The following is a 19499-nucleotide window of genomic DNA, read 5'->3' on the forward strand; positions in this document are numbered from 1 at the left end:
CTGGAAAACCTGTTCCAGGCTCTGGCACCCTCAAAGTAAATAAGTTTCTCCTCATATTTAGATGAAACCTCCTGTGCTTCAGTCTGTGCCCGTTGCCCGTCATGCTATGGTTGGGTGCCACTGAAAGGAGTCTGGTCCGTCCTCTTGACATCCATCCTTCAAGATATTTATAAACATTAATAAGATCCCCCCAGCCTTCTCTACTCCAGGTCAAACAGCCCTGGCTCTCTCATCCTTTCCTCATCACAAAGATCCTCCAGACTCCTCAGAATCTTTGTAGCTCTCGCTGGACTCTCTCCAGTATTTCCTTGTCCTTCTTAAACTGGTGAGCCCAGAACTGGACCCAGTACTCCAGACGCGGCCTCCGCAGGGCACAGTAGAAGGGGAGGAACAACCGCCCTCGACCTGCTGGTCACGTTCTACTTAATGCACCCCAGGATACCATTGGCCATGTGTCCTGGTTTTGCTAAAAACAAGTTTCTCTTTCAGTGAATTTTGCCTGTCACCTAAAGCTTCATATTAACTGCATTTTCCTGGAGAACCAGACACATGTTTTGGTAAACCTAGCAATGGAATGCAAACTTATTGATAAGCATGGATGGACATCTCGCGAGAGGGGCGACGAGAAACCGGTGACCAAGAAACTGACCAACTGTGTATAACATTCCATTCACGTGAATACTTCATATAAAAGTGGGAGACCACGAGGATCTCGTCCCTTTTCCCTTTTTCCTTATGGCCGACCTTAGGAGAGGATCTCGCTGGTCGTCCCTGTGAACTGAGGCCTAGTGAGAGACTGAATCCAGCTCCGCTTGGCTGCAGAGTCTAATCCAGGACTTTGGTGGCCGGCTCTGCAGTTGCTGAGACTTTCAAGATTGGTTTTGTGTATTTTGTATTATTTTCTCTATTCTCATTAGTAGCATTAGTAAAACATCTTTAATTTTTCCAACTCTCTCCTCTCTGTTCTTCTTTCCCTCCCGATCGCCTGTCCTGAGTGGGAAGGGGGGAGAGGGAGGGGCAAAAAGGGGGAAGTGGGGGGGGGAGAGGGGGTTAACAATACATCTGCCAGGGTTTGATTGTCACCCCGCAATCTAAACCCTTGACACCATGTTGGCCACAAGGGCACATTGTTCACTCATGGTCAAGCTGTTGTTGACCAGAACTGCCAGGTCCTTCTCCACAATGCTGCTTTCCAGCAGGTCAACCCCTCTCCTGTACTCGTGCCTGGGGTTATTCCTTCCCAGGTGCTGTACCCTACACTTGCCCCTGTTGAACTTCATCAGGTTCTTCTCTGCCCGGTCCTCCAGCCTGTCCAGGTCTCAGCCTTCTGGTGCATCAGCCCTTCCTCCCAGCTTGGTGTCATCAGCAAACTTGCAGTATCTTCATCCCAGTAGCCTATAGGGCAGCCTATAGAAGTGTTCATGTGAACAGTTCAAGTCATGGGATAGGGAGAGCTCAGTGCGTCTCTTCTGCTGCTGTTTGTACTGGGTCGTGACTGTCTATATTGACAACGACTTACAGAAGTCAGGGTACCTACTCAGTTTAGTGTTCAAACGGAGGCCCACAGAGCTGGAGGAGATGCCGGGGCCTGCAGGAACAGCAGAACACTTAGATAAATGCAATTCCCATTCAGACACCCCAGATGGCTTCACAGGGATAGGGATTTGCTGCCTGTGTGCCACTGGCTGATGCCACCAGCCAGAGGCATCAGTCATCAGATGTCATCCAAGAGCCAAGGTCTGTCCCTCCTCTATCCAACAGCTGCAGGCATTGTGTGAGCACAAAGCCCATCACACTGGGGTCTTTAATGACACCCATGATGATACAGTCAAGCAACACAACAAGAGTTTGCATAATGTGCCTGGCAAACTACACTCTTACCTGTCCATGGCACTGGAGAGTTTGCATTCAAGGGTATCGATCAGCAAGGTGAGCTCATGCGAATGACTGAGCACACAAGATCGGATCGTCTTGATTATGCCCGATTTGGACGGGAGAGGCCTTCCTTTTTGCTTTATTTCTAGGAGAAATGTCCTGCTCCTCTGCAGGTGTTGACTGTTTTCTGTTGTTGGTTTCAGACATGGTTTTAAGTATTCACTAAACCCATCAGGTATCCCCTTATTTTTCACTGAAATTCCCTGCCCCTCTCTCCCAGACCTACACGTGGCCAGTCACTGCTGCTCAGAGCCTCTCATTCTTGCCTCCTGTCCTTGTGTCTTTTGCCACAGACATGAACTTGGCTCATTCTTCCAGGGAACTCTGTAATACTTGTACATTTTCCCTCCAAAGATGTCTTTTACCAGATGGTCAAGTCCAGATCTTCAAGAACCCAGGATACCATTTGCCTTCTTAGCCACAAGGGCACATTGTTCACTCATGGTCAACCTGTTGTCGACCAGAACTCCCAGGTCCTTCTCCACAATGCTGCTTTCCAGATCTTCAAGCCTCTTCTCACAGTACATGTTTTATCACCCTAAACACCTTGGTGAACTGGATCCAGTTTTTCTAGGTCTGTCTGGCATTGTGGGATTTCAAAATGCAGGAAATATTCTGAAGATGGTGTAAGAAATGCCGAGAAAAGGGGTATAATCTATTTCCCTGGCTATGCTCCTGCTCCTAGAGCCCAGGATGCTGTTTGCCTTAGAATGATAGACTCATTTTGGCTGGAAGAGACCCTTGAGATCATTGTATCACAGTATCACAGTGTGTTTGGGATTGGAAGGGACCTCAGATGATCATCCAGGTCAATCCCCCCATGGAGCAGGAACACCCAGATGAGGTTACACAGGGAGGTGTCCAGGCGGGTTGGAATGTCTGCACAGAAGGAGACTCCACAACCCCCCTGGGCAGCCTGTTCCAGGCTCTGCCACCCTCACTGAGAAGAAGTTTCTTCTCAAATTTAAGTGGAACCTCTTGTGTTCCAGCTTGATCCCATTACCCCTTGTCCTATCATTGTTTGCCACCGAGAAGAGCCTGGCTCCATCCCCATGGCACTCACCCTTTATATATTTGTAAACATTAATAAGGTCACCCCTCAGTCTCCTCTTCTCCAAACTAAAGAGCCCCAGCTCCCTCAGCCTTTCTTCATAAGGGAGATGCTCCACTCCCTTAATCATCTTTGTTGCCCTACGCTGGACTCTCTCCAGCAGTTCCCTGTCCTGTTGGAACTGAGGGGCCACAGCTGGACACAAGATTCCAGGTGTGGTCTCCCCAGGGCAGAGCAGAGGGGCAGGAGAACCTCTCTGACCTACTGACCACCCCCTTCTAACCCACCCCAGGTCCCATTGGCTTCCTGGCCACAAGGGCCCAGTGCTGGCTCATGGTCACCCTGCTGTCCCCAGGACCCCCAGGTCCCTTTCCCCTACGCTGCTCTCTAATATGTAATTTCCCAACCTATACTGGAACCTGGGGTTGTTCTTGCCCAGATGCAGGACTCTACACTTTCCCTTGTTAAATTTCATTAGGTTATTCCCCACCCATTGAGTCCAACTGTTAACCCTGGCACTAAACCACATCCCTAAGAACCCCATCTACAGGTCTGTTCAACCCCTCCATGGATGGTGACTCCACCACTGCCCTGGGCAGCCTGTTGCAACACCCGACAATCCTTTCCGGGAAGAATTTTTTCCTAATATCCAATCTAAACCTCATCTGACAAAACTTGAGGCTGCTTCCTCTCATACTATCACTTGCTACTTGGGAGAAGAGACCAACATCCTCCCACACTACAACCTCCTTTAAGGCAGTTGTAGAGAGTGAGAAGGTCTCCCCTCAGCCTCCTTTTCTCCAGGCTGAACTCCCCCAGATCCCTCAGGAATGGGTCCAGCTGGGTCTTGAACATCTCCAGAGAAGGAGACTCCACAGCCTCTCTGGGCAGCCTGGTCCAGTGCTCCGGGGCGGGCGAGCGTGGCCGTGTCCGTGTGTCCTGCCCTACCTCACAATGGGGGGGGGGGCCACGTGGCCTCATGCGCCGTGTCCTGCCCCCCATGCAAAGCGGGGGTGCAGCAGTTTACACAAGAAAAGGTCAAGGGCAAAGACTCTTCCAGGCTGCAGGAGAACTCCACCGCCCGACCTCACCCATCCAAGTGGGGCTGCCAGGAGAAACGGGACCAAAGTGGCTGAAAGCAGCGAAGTTGCAACAAAATTGTGCAGACTCAGCTGCTAAATGTGTGTTAAGCGTCCTTATGTGGGGGAGGTCCCATGTAGAAATACTGAGAAGTGAATGGTAACAGGAATATCATGGGCAAAGCTGAGAGTTGATGTCCATTGTAAGTATGTGAGTGGTCTTACAGCTGCTCATAAGGAACCAAGATTCTTAACCCAGGGTCTGACTCGTGCTCCCGGCTGAGAGCACCTTTCTTGTGGCAATAAAACGAGGTTACGACCAGTGTGTGCATCTGCCGCCTTCTTTGCGAAAGGAAGGAATTTCTGTAAGCAAATCCATTTTGGTAAGATCTCTGAAGTCCTCAGCCTCCCGCAGAGACCTGGGAGCTCTGAGATCCCTCCTGCTCTGCATTTTGCCATTGATTGAAGGTGAAATTACCCCAGTCCCAGGTGTCCTTTTGACACCTCAGGAGGGATCGCACTCCTCTGGACCAAAAGCTGGGGTGTTCCTAGGAATCCCAGGAGGCCTGGCATGCCGATAGCTCCCTTTGTTCAGGGAACTGCTCCCAAGACCTGTCTCCATTTCCATCATGCTGTCTCAGCTGCCTGGCTCGTGTGCACGCTCTGCAGACACTGACATTCCTTGAGCAACCTGGTCTGAAGCCAGAGCTGACCCTGCTTTGAGCTGCAACTTCCACTAGGGACCTCTGAAGCTCCTTCCACCCCACACACAGAATCACACAGAATAATGGAATCACAGACTGGACTGGGTTGGAAAAGCCCTCAGAGATCATCCAGTCCAACCCTTGGTCCAGCTCCAGCCCATTGACTAGATCATGGCACTAAGTGCCATGGCCAATCTCAGTTTACAAACCTCCAGGGCCGGTGAGTCCAGCACCTCCCTGGGCAGCCATTCCAATCCTGACCACTCTCTCTGCACAGAATTGCTTTCTCATCTCCAGCCTCAATTTCCCCTGGCAGAGTTGAAGCCCATGGCCCCTTGTCCTATTGCTCATGCCTGGGAGAAGAGCCCAATCCCCCCCTGGCTAGAACTGCCCTTCAGGTGGTTCTAGAGAGTGCTGAGCTCAGCTCTAAGCCTCCTCTTCTCCAGACTAAACAAGCCCAGCTCCCTCAGCCTCTCCCCATAGGGCTTGTGTTCCAGTCCCTTCCCCAGTCTTGTTGCTCTTCTCTGGACTCGCTCCAGCACTTCAATCTCTTTCCTGACCGGAGGGGCCCAGAACTGAACACAACACTCCAGGTGTGGCCTCCCCAATGCAGAGCACAGGGGAAGGGTCACTGCCCTTGTCCTGCTGACCACGCTGGTTTGATACAGGACAGGACACCATTGGCCTTCTTGGCCACCTGGGCACACTGGTGGCTCATGTTGAGCTTCCTGTCCATTAGTCCCCCCAGGTCCCTTTCTGCCTGGCTGCTCTCCAGCCACTCTGTGCCCAGCCTGTAGCGCTGCAGGGGGTTGTTGTGGCCAAAGGGCAGCACCCGGCCCTTGGCCTTGTTGAACTTCATCCCATTGGAATCAGCCCATTTTTCCAGTCCATCCAGATCCCTCTGCAGAGCTTCCTGCGTTCCAGCAGGTCCACACTCCCTCCCAACTTGGTGTCAGCAGCAAATTTGCTGATGATGGTCTCAATCCCCTCATCTAAATCATCAGTAAAGATGTTAAACAGGACTGGACCCAACCCTGACCCCTGGGGACACCACTAGTGACTGGCCGCCAGCTGGATGCAGCCCCATTCCCCAGCACTCTCTGGGCCCGGCCCTCCAGCCAGTTCTTAACCCAGCGTAGAGTGCACTTGTCCAAGCCATGGGCTACCAGCTTTTGCAGGAGTATATTATGGGAGACAGTGTCGAAGGCCTTGCTGAAGTCCAGATAGACCACATCTACAGCTTTCCCCTCATCCACCAGGTGAGTTACCTGATCATCAAAGGAGATCAGGTTGGTCAGACAGGACCTGCCTCTCCTAAACCCGTGCTGGCTGGGTCTGATCCCTTGTCCATCCTGAAGGTGCTGTGTGATTGCATTCAGGACGATCTGCTCCATAACCCTGCCAGGCGCCGAGGTCAGGCTGACAGGCCTGGAGTTGCCAGGCCTGGAGTTGCAGCCCTTTTTGTGGACTGGGGTAAAAATGAAATATTTTATGCTTTAAAGTGTGTGCACAGCATATTTCAGTTAATTCTGAAAGTTTTGTTGCACGGTCCATTTAGTTCATCACATCGTTCCGCTGCCCTGCTCAAGTGGCAAAATCTCCAGATCAAGCTCAGACTGAGCCCTCGAACATCCAGCAAACAGCTGAACCATCTAAGGATCCGGCTGTCACACGGAAACAATGACTTTCTAGAATGCATGAGTGTTGCTGTTGACATTAAAAGTCCTCTGAAAGGCCAAAGTAAAACTGATAGTATCTATTCCTTTTAGTAACTGTGCATTAAATATAGTCTGTAAAAATAATTTCAATTATCAAATTTTCAAAACAGATAAAATTTATTGAAGACCTTTATACGTGACCATGCAGAGCATGCTTTTTTAATTTCCATTTCTATCAGTTCTGAAATGTTACAGTGTACTTCCTGCATCTTATTTTTTGAATTATCCGCTTTTTCATCTTTAGATTTTCCAGTTGATTTTTCTTGTAAACTAACACACTCATTTCATCTCTTTCTCATGTCTACATATCGTTCTCCTTTGTTATTCTCTTCCAAGTCTTCTTGGATCCTCTGTAAAAATAGATATACATAACTTTTTGTACATAATTCATTAGAGCAAAACTATCTACTGTTTCAGAAACATTTTAAACATTAAACTTTCAGCAGGTCTAGGAGCAACAGGGAAAAACAATCATCCTACTGTAATTCACCCATGCTTGACAATGTCCTGCTCAAGTTTTTTTTCTCTAACACCTTCCCAAGCAGATCTGGAACTTGCACAAAGAACCCAAATGCAGCAGCAAACCTGCTGGAGGGATTTCACAAGGTGGTTTTAGGTTGGTTGGATCTATATGGTGCCTCAACAGAATTTGTATCTCAGGCTGGAATCAGAAGGCTCAATACAGAATATGGAACTGCCCTGGGTAAACAGAATCACAGAATCACAGAATCACAGAATCACAGACTGGACTGGGTTGGAAAAGCCCTCAGAGCTCATCCAGTCCAACCCTTGGTCCAGCTCCAGCCCATTGACTAGATCATGGCACTAAGTGCCATGGCCAATCTCAGTTTACAAACCTCCAGGGCCGGTGAGTCCAGCACCTCCCTGGGCAGCCATTCCAATCCTGACCACTCTCTCTGCACAGAATTGCTTTCTCATCTCCAGCCTCAATTTCTCCTGGCAGAGTTGAAGCCCATGGCCCCTTGTCCTATTGCTGATGCCTGGGAGAAGAGCCCAATCCCCCCCTGGCTAGAACTGCCCTTCAGGTGGTTCTAGAGAGTCCTGAGCTCAGCTCTGAGCCTCCTCTTCTCCAGACTAAACAAGCCCAGCTCCCTCAGCCTCTCCCCATAGGGCTTGTGTTCAAGTCCCTTCCCCAGTCTTGTTGCTCTTCTCTGGACCCTCCAGCACTTCAATCTCTTTCCTGAGCTGAGGGGCCCAGAACTGAACACAACACTCCAGGTGTGGCCTCCCCAATGCAGAGCACAGGGGAAGGGTCACTGCCCTTGTCCTGCTGACCATGCTGGTTTGGATCCAGGACAGGACACCATTGGCCTTCTTGGCCACCTGGGCACACTGGTGGCTCATGTTGAGCTTCCTGTCCATTAGTCCCCCAGGTCCCTTTCTGCCTGAACTCATCCTGCCAGCTGGGTCACCTGGGCTTTGAAACACAAAGTCACAAAGCTGCACTTTTCTGAGCAGCCCGCTTTGGACTGATCTCCTAGAGCAAGCTCATGCTCTCCAAAAACTAATGGGACCATCCTAAAAAAAGTGCTACTGACCATCTGCTCTAGAGCAGAGCACCAGAAAACGATGAACTCAAGGAAGGGCCGTGTCAACAGCGTCCAAACTTCACCTCTTTGCCCTTGCAGGAAGAACTTTCAGTGAAAGCCAGAAGGCCAAGCTTGCAAAAAGTATAAGGACACTCTGCTAGTCCACATTTCAAACTGCGCAACCACAGAGCAACGTCCCCGTGACGTCCGTGGGGAACACGGAGATGGGAGATGAGAAGGAAACGTCGCAATGGAGCACAGAGTGCAGCCCAAGGCTCTGGCCATTCCTACAAGGGACGTGAGATAGAGACTCTAATGCTTTGCTTTCATCCCAGTAATGCTGTGAAACATCAGACATCGCGGGTTGGTTATACAGTCAAAACTACATGCCTGCAAACAAACGGAACTATTCTCTGTTCTTTCAAATGACTCAGCATTGCTTAGAATCCTGTGCATTTTGGCAGCAAAAGCTTTAAGACCAATTTTACATTTTCTAGGTGGGGAGAGATTCTTTTGCAAGAAAGAATTAATCGTAAAAATATCTATCAAACAGTTCCCCGAATGGCTGTTTCAAACTTACAGTTTGCATTTGCACGTGGATTTTTTCCTCCAACGTGGTGCATTGTAAAATCCTGAAGTATATTTGTCTGTGGAATAAACATAGACATTGTTTCTTAATTTCAGCTCCAGTTTCAGGAAAGACTCTTGTCGAGGGTTTAGATTGCGGGGTGACAATCAAACCCTGGCAGATGTATTGTTAACCCGCTCTCCCCCCACTTCCCCCTTTTGCCCCTCCCTCTCCCCCTTCCCATTCAGGACAGGCCATCGGGAGGGAAAGAAGGACAGAGAGAAGAGAGTTGGGAAAATTAACAATGTTTTACTAATGATACTAATAAGAATAGAGAAAATAATACAAAATATACAAAACCAATCTTGAAAGTCTCAGCAACTGCAGGGCAGGCACCCGAAGTCCTGGACTGGACTCTGCAGTCAACCGGAGCTGGATTCAGTCTGTCACTGGCCTCAGTTCACAAGCCGGCAGCCGAAGCCCTGGACTGGACTCTGCAGCCAACCGGAGCTGGATTCAGCCTGTCACTGGCCTCAGGTCGCAGGGACGACTCGCAAGGTCCTCTCCTAATGTCGCCATAAGCAGAAGAGAAAAAGCAAAGGCAAAAGGGAAAAGGGACGAGATCCTCGTGATCTCCCACTTTTATATGAAGTATTCACGTGAATGGAATGTTATACACGGTTGGTCAGTTTCTTGGTCACCGGTTTCTCGTCGCCCCTCTCGCGAGATGTCCATCCATGCTTATCAATAAGTTTGCATTCCATTGCTAGGTTTACCAAAACATGTGTCTGGTTCTCCAGGAAAATGCAGTTAATATGAAGCTTTAGCTGACAGGCAAAATTCACTGAAAGAGAAACTTGTTTTTAACAAAACCAGGACAACTCTCTGAGTCTGATATGTGAATTCAATACTCTATTAGCTGAAGTATCAATGAAGGCATCAAGTGAATCACACGTCATCTCTGAAATACAAGCCGGTGTTAAACTCAGACTTCCTCCAGTGCTTTATAGATCATGTGTGATCTTGCAGCGTTTCCTCGAGCTCTCGGGATCTTCCAAAGGAGGCGATTCTGCCACGGACACCTGCGACCTGAACACAGTCAATATGCTTGTGTTGAAAATCTTCCCAAAGGCATCAATTGCTTTTCAATCAAACAATTCCATAATCCCATCTCCTCTTTTATCCCTGCTTGTGCACACACTCGATATAAGGCAACGGGATGGTTTTGTGCTGGGCAGCCTGTGCATCAGAGTAAGCTGCCCAATGACTGTTTTCTGTGAAACTTGGCTAAAAAGATGAATTCTCTTGTTTTCTCTTAATTCCATCTTAATTACGTTAATTCAAATCATTCATTGCAAAATAATCCTACGATTTTCAGTTTAAACACAACATGTAAGCATCACCATAGCTTTCCGTTTGGGTCGAAAATCTTCTATTTGTGTCAAGGTGATTCTTTGGTTTGGAGCATTTCCCACCACAGGGCTCAGGTGCTGCCGAAACGAAAATTGGCAACAGTGGCCATGGTGGTTGTTACGACAATAATTAATAACGATTCCTCTGTAATCTCTATACCAATTTGTCCACATTTAGCCAAAACCAACATGAAAAGAAAACAAAAGAGACAAACGAACAAACCCAAACCATATACACACAAGTATCAATGCCAAGATGTGGCAGTGATGTTGAGATTCATTTAATTTAACTGTATTCACGGTAACATAACGTAGGAGGTCCCTTTTATTGAAAATTCGGATAGGGAGGCATCTCAGGATGGAGACTCAACTCAGCTTAAGCGAGATGACTGAAACTGGTAGGATGAAATAACTTCCTTCACTTATGATTATGGAAATTATTGACCACTAAATTTCTACAGGAAGTGACAGATTAGATAGTTCAAATAAAGTGAAAGATGGAAAATTATGGTCAGATCTGAAACAGATTTCCAAAAAGAAAGATACAGGACTTTGAATCCCACCTGTAGGCTCTTGTCAAATCTATGCCATAGTACGTCCTATCAAGAGGACAGTAGGAAGGTGGAGAAAAGAAGAATGAAAACATCGCCATGAATGAATGGAAAGAGAATGAATTCAGTCCCCTGTCCAACATTAAAAATATAATAACAGCAAAAATAACAAAAATTGACACTAAATAGATATCAGAAGATTGGATAAGACCAACCTCCAGGATTTTCCAAGATAAAAAGTAATACTAAATATTGAAAATAATAGATCTATCACAATCAAGCCCACCTGTAGATCCATTGACCTTTGGTTCTCGGGCGGCATTCACAGTGCGGTAGAAAACATCTGTTGATCGTCGAGGTTCCAAGGAATCAGAATCAGTCTTTCTGCTGGTAGATCTCACATAAGGAACTGAAGAAGCCGTTTCATCAGCCTTATTTTTACGCCTTTGTTGGTAACTTGGTTTTCCGTTGGGATCTGAAGAGTGAATTCCTACAAGTGGAAAAGCCAACAGAAGTACAGAACGGTTGTGCTGTTACTCAGAACTGGACATATTACAAGGTCCTAGAGGCTGAATGAAAACAAGATTGACCAAACAACCAAAGTTTTCTTTGTGGACAACCCAATCCGAATCTATTCAGTGATTTGATTTACGACAAGGTGTTCAGCAGGAAAGGGACGCGAGGGCCGGGCTGGTTTGGGCAGGGGAAGGCGAGGGGCGGGCAGCGCCGCCCGGCCGAGAAAGGGGGCGCTGAGGGAAGGAGCCCCCGGCTGAGCGCTGCGGGAGGGGCCGGGGGGGGCCTGGGGGGTCCTACAGGGGGCTATGGGGGGATATGGGGGGGTTATGTGGGGTTATGGGGGTCTATGGGTGGCATAGGGAGAGGTCTGGGACAGCTGGACCAGTTTGGGCTGCTGCACCAGCCTATGGGAGATATGGGGGGATATGGGGAGATATGGGGATGGGGGAGTCATATGGGGATGGGGGGGCCTGGGGCGGTCCTACGGGGGGTTATGGGGGTCTATAGGGGTATAGGGGGAGGACCTGGGTCCCTCCTCGGTCAAATCTATGGGGCCCAGACGCCTGGGTCCCTCCTTGTTCAAATCTATGGGGCCCGGACGCCTGGGTCCCTCCTCAGTGCAATCTATGGGGCCCGGACGCCTGGGTCCCTCCTTGTTCAAATCTATGGGGCCCGGACGCCTGGGTCCCTCCTCGTTCCAATCTATGGGGCCTGGACGCCTGGGTCCCTCCTGAGTCAAATCTATGGGGCCCGGACGCTTGGGTCCCTCCTGAGTCAAATCTATGGGGCCCGGACGCCTGGGTCCCTCATCGTTCAAATCTATGGGTCCCGGATGCCTGGGTCCCTCCTCGTTCAAATCTATGGGGCCCGGACGCCTGGGTCCCCCCTCATTCAAATCTATGGGGCCCGGACGCCTGGGTCCGGCCTCGTTCAAATCTATGGGGCCCGGACGCCTGGGTCCCTCCTGAGTCAAATCTATGGGGCCCGGACGCCTGGGTCCCTCCTCGTTCAAATCTATGGGGCCCGGACGCCTGGGTCCCTCCCTGTTCAAATCTATGGGGCCCGGATGCCTGGGTCCCTCCCTGTTCAAATCTATGGGGCCCGGACGCCTGGGTCCCTCCTCGTTGAAATCTATGGGTCCCGGACGCCTGGGTCCCTCCTCGTTGAAATCTATGGGTCCCGGACGCCTGGGTCCCTCCTCGTTCAAATCTATGGGGCCCGGACGCCTGGGTCCCTCCTCGTTCAAATCTATGGGGCCCGGACGCCTGGGTCCCTCCTGAGTCAAATCTATGGGGCCCGGACGCCTGGGTCCCCCCTCATTCAAATCTATGGGGCCCGGACGCCTGGGTCCCTCCTCCTTCAAATCTATGGGGCCCGGACGCCTGGGTCCCTCCTGAGTCAAATCTATGGGGCCCGGACGCCTGGGTTCCTCCTCGTTCGAATCTATGGGGCGCGGATGCCTGGGTCCCTCCTCATTCAAATCTATGGGGCCCGGACGCCTGGGTCCCTCCTCGTTGAAATCTATGGGGCCCGGACGCCTGGGTCCCTCCTTGTTCAAATCTATGGGGCCCGGACGCCTGGGTCCCTCCTCAGTGCAATCTATGGGGCCCGGACGCCTGGGTCCCTCCTCGTTCCAATCTATGGGTCCCGGACGCCTGGGTCCCTCCTGAGTCAAATCTATGGGTCCCGGACGCCTGGGTCCCTCCTGAGTCAAATCTATGGGGCCTGGACGCCTGGGTCCCTCCTGAGTCAAATCTATGGGGCCCGGACGCCTCGGTCCCTCCTGAGTCAAATCTATGGGGCCCGGACGCCTGGGTCCCTCCTGAGTCAAATCTATGGGGCCCGGACGCCTGGGTCCCTCCTGAGTCAAATCTATGAGGCCCGGACGCCTGGGTCCCTCCTGAGTCAAATCTATGGGGCCCGGACACCTGGGTCCCTCCTGAGTCAAATCTATGGGTCCCGGATGCCTGGGTCCCTCCTCGTTCCAATCTCTGGGGCCCGGACGCCTGGGTCCCTCCTCGTTCAAATCTATGGGGCCCGGACGCCTGGGTCCCTCCTGAGTCAAATCTATGGGGCCCGGACGCCTGGGTCCCTCCTCAGTGCAATCTATGGGGCACGGACGCCTGGGTCCCTCCTGAGTCAAATCTATGGGTCCCGGACGCCTGGGTCCCTCCTCGGTCAAATCTATGGGGCCCGGACGCCTGGGTCCCTCCTCGTTCCAATCTATGGGGCCCGGACGCCTGGGTCCGTCCTGAGTCAAATCTATGGGGCCCGGACGCCTGGGTCCCTCCTTGTTCCAATCTCTGGGGCCCGGACGCCTGGGTCCCTCCCTGTTCAAATCTATGGGGCCCGGATGCCTGGGTCCCTCCTCGTTCCAATCTATGGGTCCCGGACGCCTGGGTCCCTCCTCATTGAAATCTATGGGGCCCGGACGCCTGGGTCCGTCCTTGGTCAAATCTATGGGGCCCGGACGCCTGGGTCCCTCCTGAGTCAAATCTATGGGGCCCGGACGCCTGGGTCCCTCCTCGTTGAAATCTATGGGGCCCGGATGCCTGGGTCCCTCCTCGTTGAAATCTATGGGTCCCGGACGCCTGGGTCCCTCGTTGAAATCTATGGGTCCCGGACGCCTGGGTCCCTCCTCGTTGAAATCTATGGGGCCCGGACGCCTGGGTCCCTCCTCCTTCAAATCTATGTGGCCCGGACGCCTGGGTCCCTCCTCGGTGGAATCTATGGGGCCCAGACGCCTGGGTCCCCCCTCATTCAAATCTATGGGGCCCGGACGCCTGGGTCCCTCCTCGTTCAAATCTATGGGTCCCGGACGCCTGGGTCCCTCCTGAGTCAAATGTATGGGGCCCGGACGCCTGGGTTCCTCCTCATTCAAATGTATGGGGCGCGGACGCCTGGGTCCCTCCTCGTTCAAATCTATGGGGCCCGGACGCCTGGGTCCCTCCTCGTTGAAATCTATGGGACCCGGACGCCTGGGTCCCTCCTCGTTCCAATCTATGGGTCCCGGACGCCTGGGTCCCTCCTCAGTGCAATCTATGGGGCCCGGACGCCTGGGTCCCTCCTCGTTCCAATCTATGGGTCCCGGACGCCTGGGTCCCTCATGAGTCAAATCTATGGGTCCCGGACGCCTGGGTCGCTCCTGAGTCAAATCTATGGGGCCTGGACGCCTGGGTCCCTCCTGAGTCAAATCTATGGGTCCCGGACGCCTGGGTCCCTCCTCGGTCAAATCTGTGGGTCCCGGACGCCTGGGTCCCTCCTCCTTCAAATCTATGGGGCCCGGACGCCTGGGTCCCTCCTCGTTCAAATCTATGGGGCCCGGACGCCTGGGTCCCTCCTCGTTCAAATCTCTGGGGCCCGGACGCCTGGGTCCCTCCTCGTTCAAATCTATGGGGCCCGGACGCCTGGGTCCCTCCTCGTTCAAATCTATGGGGCCCGGACGCCTGGGTCCCTTGTCGTTCAAATCTATGGGGCCCGGACGCCTGGGTCCCTCCTCGTTCAAATCTATGGGGCCCGGACGCCTGGGTCCCTCCTCGTTCCAATCTATGGGGCCCGGACGCCTGGCACATGCATTGGTAAAGTACCCCCTTACAAAAGTCATTGTGCGCAAACGAGTTCATCCTAGTGAAGCAATTGAAAGCCCAATGGTTAATTGCTGTTGACAGCACCAAATGGAGTTGTTCAAGATCTGGCGTTCCGCCATGTGTGTCTCTGAGCGTGTTTGACCAAAACAGCGAGTTCTGCATACCGGTAATGGCCGATCCGGGAATCATGTGCCACCCCGAAGAATTCCTGTATCGCCAGCCCTCCTCAGCCTTAGGTCACATACAGAGGCGAGAACGCGTTACCGCTCTGACCCCTCTTTCCGCGGGGCGGGAACGGGGATAGCGTCGTTCGTGGAATAAAATCAAAAGTTTCATTCCCTTAGAGCAGCAGGAGGTGAAGACTTGGAGCGGATTGAACAAGCGATCGCCGCTCTGGAAAAGTCACTGAGATCGTTGTCCGAGGTTGTTTTGCGAAATCATAGAGGACGAGATCTCTCGTTTGTACAACGAGGCGGACTTTGGGCGGCTCTAGGAGAGGAATGTGGTGTATGTGCACAACACCGGGATGGTCACAGACACACTGGCCAAACAGAGAGAGGGTCCAGACAGAGGAAAAGAGATAGAGAAGCCCTACAGGGATGGTTTGAGTCACGGCTTGGCCACTCACCACGGCTAACCACCCGAATACCTCCGTTAGCGGGTCATGGTGGGTCTAGCAGCACTAATCCTGGGACCCCGCGTACGGAATAAGCTTCTAGCGGTGGTTAGAAGCCGACCTGAGCGAGTTAACATCATGCTGATTGAACGCCAACAACGCCTTTAAAAGGAGGCATTTACCCAGGGTTATCCCCAATTATCCCCAGGCGTCCGGGCCCCATAGATTGGAACGAGGAGGGACCCAGGCGTCCGGGCCCCATAGATTGGAACGAGGAGGGACCCAGGCGTCCGGGCCCCATAGATTTGACTCAGGAGGGACCCAGGCGTCCGGGCCCCATAGATTTGACCGAGGAGGGACCCAGGCGTCTGGGCCCCATAGATTTGACCCAGGAGGGACCCAGGCGTCCGGGACCCATAGATTGCACTGAGGAGGGACCCAGGCGTCCGGGCCCCATAGATTTGAACGAGGAGGGACCCAGGCGTCCGGGACCCATAGATTTGACTCAGGAGGGACCCAGGCGTCCGGGCCCCATAGATTTGAACGAGGAGGGACCCAGGCGTCCGGGCCCCATAGATTTGAACGAGGAGGGACCCAGGCGTCCGGGCCCCATAGATTTGACTCAGGAGGGACCCAGGCGTCCGGGCCCCATAGATTTCAACGAGGAGGGACCCAGGCGTCCGGGCCCCATAGATTGCACTGAGGAGGGACCCAGGCGTCCGGGCCCCATAGATTTGACTCAGGAGGGACCCAGGCGTCCGGGCCCCATTGATTTGACCAATGAGGGACCCAGGCGTCCGGGCCACATAGACCTCTCCTCAGTGCAATCTATGGGGCCCGGACGCCTGGGTCCCTCCCTTTGGGGATCCGTCGATCCCCAAAATGCCCGGTAGGGTACCCGGCAGTGCCGCAGAGGGACCCAGGAATGCCCCTTGGGGTCTTTTCTCCCTTCGCTGACATTCGGGTCCCTTCGTGTCTCTTCGGCTCCTCTCGGCGCTGGGCGGAGCCGCCACCTCCCCAGTCACCGCAATGGGGGCGTGGCAACGTCCCTCCTCGCTCCCTATTGGCCCCGCCAAGGAAGGGGGCGTGGCTTCGTTTCCAGTCTCCCGGCGGCGGGAAACGATCGTGGCGCGGGAAAATGGGGGAGAAATGGCGGGGAGAGGAAGAGGAGGGGCCGGGGTGGGGCGGGTTGGGGAGGCGGGACACGGGTTTTTGGGTAAAAAGGGGCGGGATTTGGGACTTTGGCGGCTTTTGGGCCAATTCGGGTGGGTTCAGTTCCCTTCGGTGTCATTCGGGCCCCTTCGGGTGGGTTCGGGCCCCTTCGGTTTCCTTCGGCTCCACTCGGCCCCTCCCGGCGTGTTCGGCTGCACTCGGGTCCCTTCGGGAAGACCTCGGGCCCCTTCGGGTGTGTTCGGCTGCACTCGGTTGTGTTCGGCTGCACTCGGGTGTGTTCGGCTGCACTCGGGTGTGTTCGGCTGCACTCGGGTGTGTTCGGCTGCACTCGGGTGTGTTCGGCTGCACTCGGCTGTGTTCGGCTGCACTCGGCTGTGTTCGGGAAGACCTCGGGCGCCTTCGGGTGTTTTCGGCTCCTTCCGTCTCCGCTCGTTTCCCGCCTTTCCCCGCCCGTCCCCTCAAGGCGCGAAGCTCGGGGACACCCGGTGACACTTTTTGGCGCTTTTCCCGAGGTGACAACACCCGGGGGTTGGGGACAGAGCTCGGGGACGTTCACTGGGCGCGCCCGCGGCGGTTTTGGGCTGAAAAAGCGCTTTTTTGGGCCGATTATGGGGTGGTTTGTGTTGGTGCCGGCGGGGCAGGATGCGGCTGCGGCATCGGGGCTGGGGGAATGAGGGGTGATTAGGGGTGATTAGGGGTGATGAGGGGTGATTAGGGGTGATTAGGGGTGATTAGGGGACAATGGGGATATGGGGGGCTCGAGGGGGGTTAATTAGCGCTGCTGAGGGTGTTAATTGCTAATGAATGCAGAGGAGGAGCGGGGACATTATCCCCAATGTCCCCATTGACCCATTGTCCCCAATGTCCCACTGACCCCAATGTCCCATTGTCCCCCCAATGTCCCCATTGTCCCCAATGTCCCATTGACCCCCCAATGTCCCCATTGACCCCAATGTCCCCAATGTCCCACTGACCCCAATGTCCCCCCAATGTCCCCAATGTCCCACTGACCCCAATGTCCCCCCATTGTCCCCAATGTCCCACTGACCCCCAATGTCCCCATTGTCCCCAATGTCCCACTGACCCCAATGTCCCACTGACCCCAATGTCCCCATTGTCCCCAATGTTCCATTGACCCCATTGTCCCCAATGTCCCATTGTCCCCAATGTCCCATTGACCCCAATGTCCCACTGACCCCGTTGTCCCACTGACCCCATTGTCCCCAATGTCCCATTGTCCCCAATGTCCCACTGACCCCAATGTCCCACTGACCCCATTGTCCCCAATGTCCCATTGTCCCCAATGTCCCATTGTCCCCAATGTCCCACTGACCCCAATGTCCCCACTGACCCCAATGTCCCCATTGACCCCAATGTCCCATTGACCCCAATGTCCCCATTACCCCCAATGTCCCCATTGACCCCAATGTTCCATTGACCCCATTGTCCCCAATGTCCCATTGACCCCAATGTCCCCATTGACCCCAATGTCCCCATTGACCCCAATGTCCCCATTGTCCCCAATGTCCCATTGTCCCCAATGTTCCATTGACCCCAATGTCCCCGCTCAAGGGAATTGGGGGGGTCAGAGCGGAGCTGGAGAGGGACCTGAGACAGGTAATGGGGACAATGGGACATGTTGGGGACATTGGGGTCAATGGGACATTGGGGACAATGGGGATATAGGGGGTAATAGGGATATTGGGGACACTTGGGGGACATTGGGGTCAATGGGTCATTGGGGACAATGGGGATATTGAGGTAATGGGGACATTGGGACATGATAATGGGGTCAATGGGGACATTGGGGTCAATGGGACATTGGGGGTGATGGGGACATTGGGGTGACATTGGGGTCAATGGGGACTTTGTGGGGACAATGGGGACATTGGGGTCAATGGGACAGTGGGGACATTGTGGGGACATTGGGGGGACAGTGGGGACAATGGGGGTATTGGTGTAATGGGGATATTGGGGGGACATTGGGGTCAATGGGGACATTGGGGGGACAATGAGGACATTGGGGGGACATTGGGGACAATGGGGACATTGGGGATATTGGGATCAATGGGGATATTGGGGTCAATGGGGATATTTGAGACATTGGGGTCAATGGGACATTGGGGACATTGGGATCAATGGGGACATTGGGGACATTGGGGGGTCAATGGGGATATTGGGGTCAATGGGGACATTGGGGGGACAATGGGGGGACATTGGGGTCAATGGGACACTGGGGGGACAATGGGGATATTGGGGTCAATGGGGACATTGGGGGGACAATGGGGGGACATTGGGGTCAATGGGACACTGGGGTCAATGGGGTGTCCTGGTTTTGTTCCAAACAAGTTTCTCTTTCAGTGAATTTCCCGTCAGCTCCAGCTTCACACCAGCTGCATTGTCCTGGAGAACCAGACCCGTGTTTTGGTGACACAGCGATGGGATGAGATGTTATTGATGAGCACGGACGGACATCTGGAGAGGGACAACGAGAAACAGGTGACCAGAGACTGGCAAACTGTGTATAACATTCCATTCATGTGAATACTGCCTAGAAAAGTGGGAGAGCACCAGGATCTCGGCCCTTTTTCCTTATGGCGACATTAGGAGAGGATCTTGTGAGTTGTCCTGTGAACTGAGGCCAGTGCCAGACTGAATCCAGCTCCGGTTGGCTGCAGAGTCCAGTCCAGGGCTTCGGCTGCCGGCTTGTGAACTGAGGCCAGTGACAGACTGAATCCAGCTCCCTTGGCTGCAGAGTCCAGTCCAGGGCTTCAGGTGCCGGTTTGTGAACTGAGGCCAGTGCCAGACTGAATCCAGCTCCGCTTGGCTGCAGAGTCCAGTCCAGGACTTCGGCTGCCGGCTTGTGAACTGAGGCCAGTGACAGGCTGAATCCAGCTCCATTGGCTGCAGAGTCCAGTCCAGGGCTTCGGCTGCCGGCTTGTGAACTGAGGCCAGTGCCAGACTGAATCCAGCTCCCTTGGCTGCAGAGTCCAGTCCAGGGCTTCGGCTGCCGGCTTGTGAACTGAGGCCAGTGCCAGA

This window comes from Streptopelia decaocto, assembly GCF_964273445.1.
Source record: "Streptopelia decaocto genome assembly, chromosome: 21".
NCBI classification, from domain to species: domain Eukaryota; kingdom Metazoa; phylum Chordata; class Aves; order Columbiformes; family Columbidae; genus Streptopelia; species Streptopelia decaocto.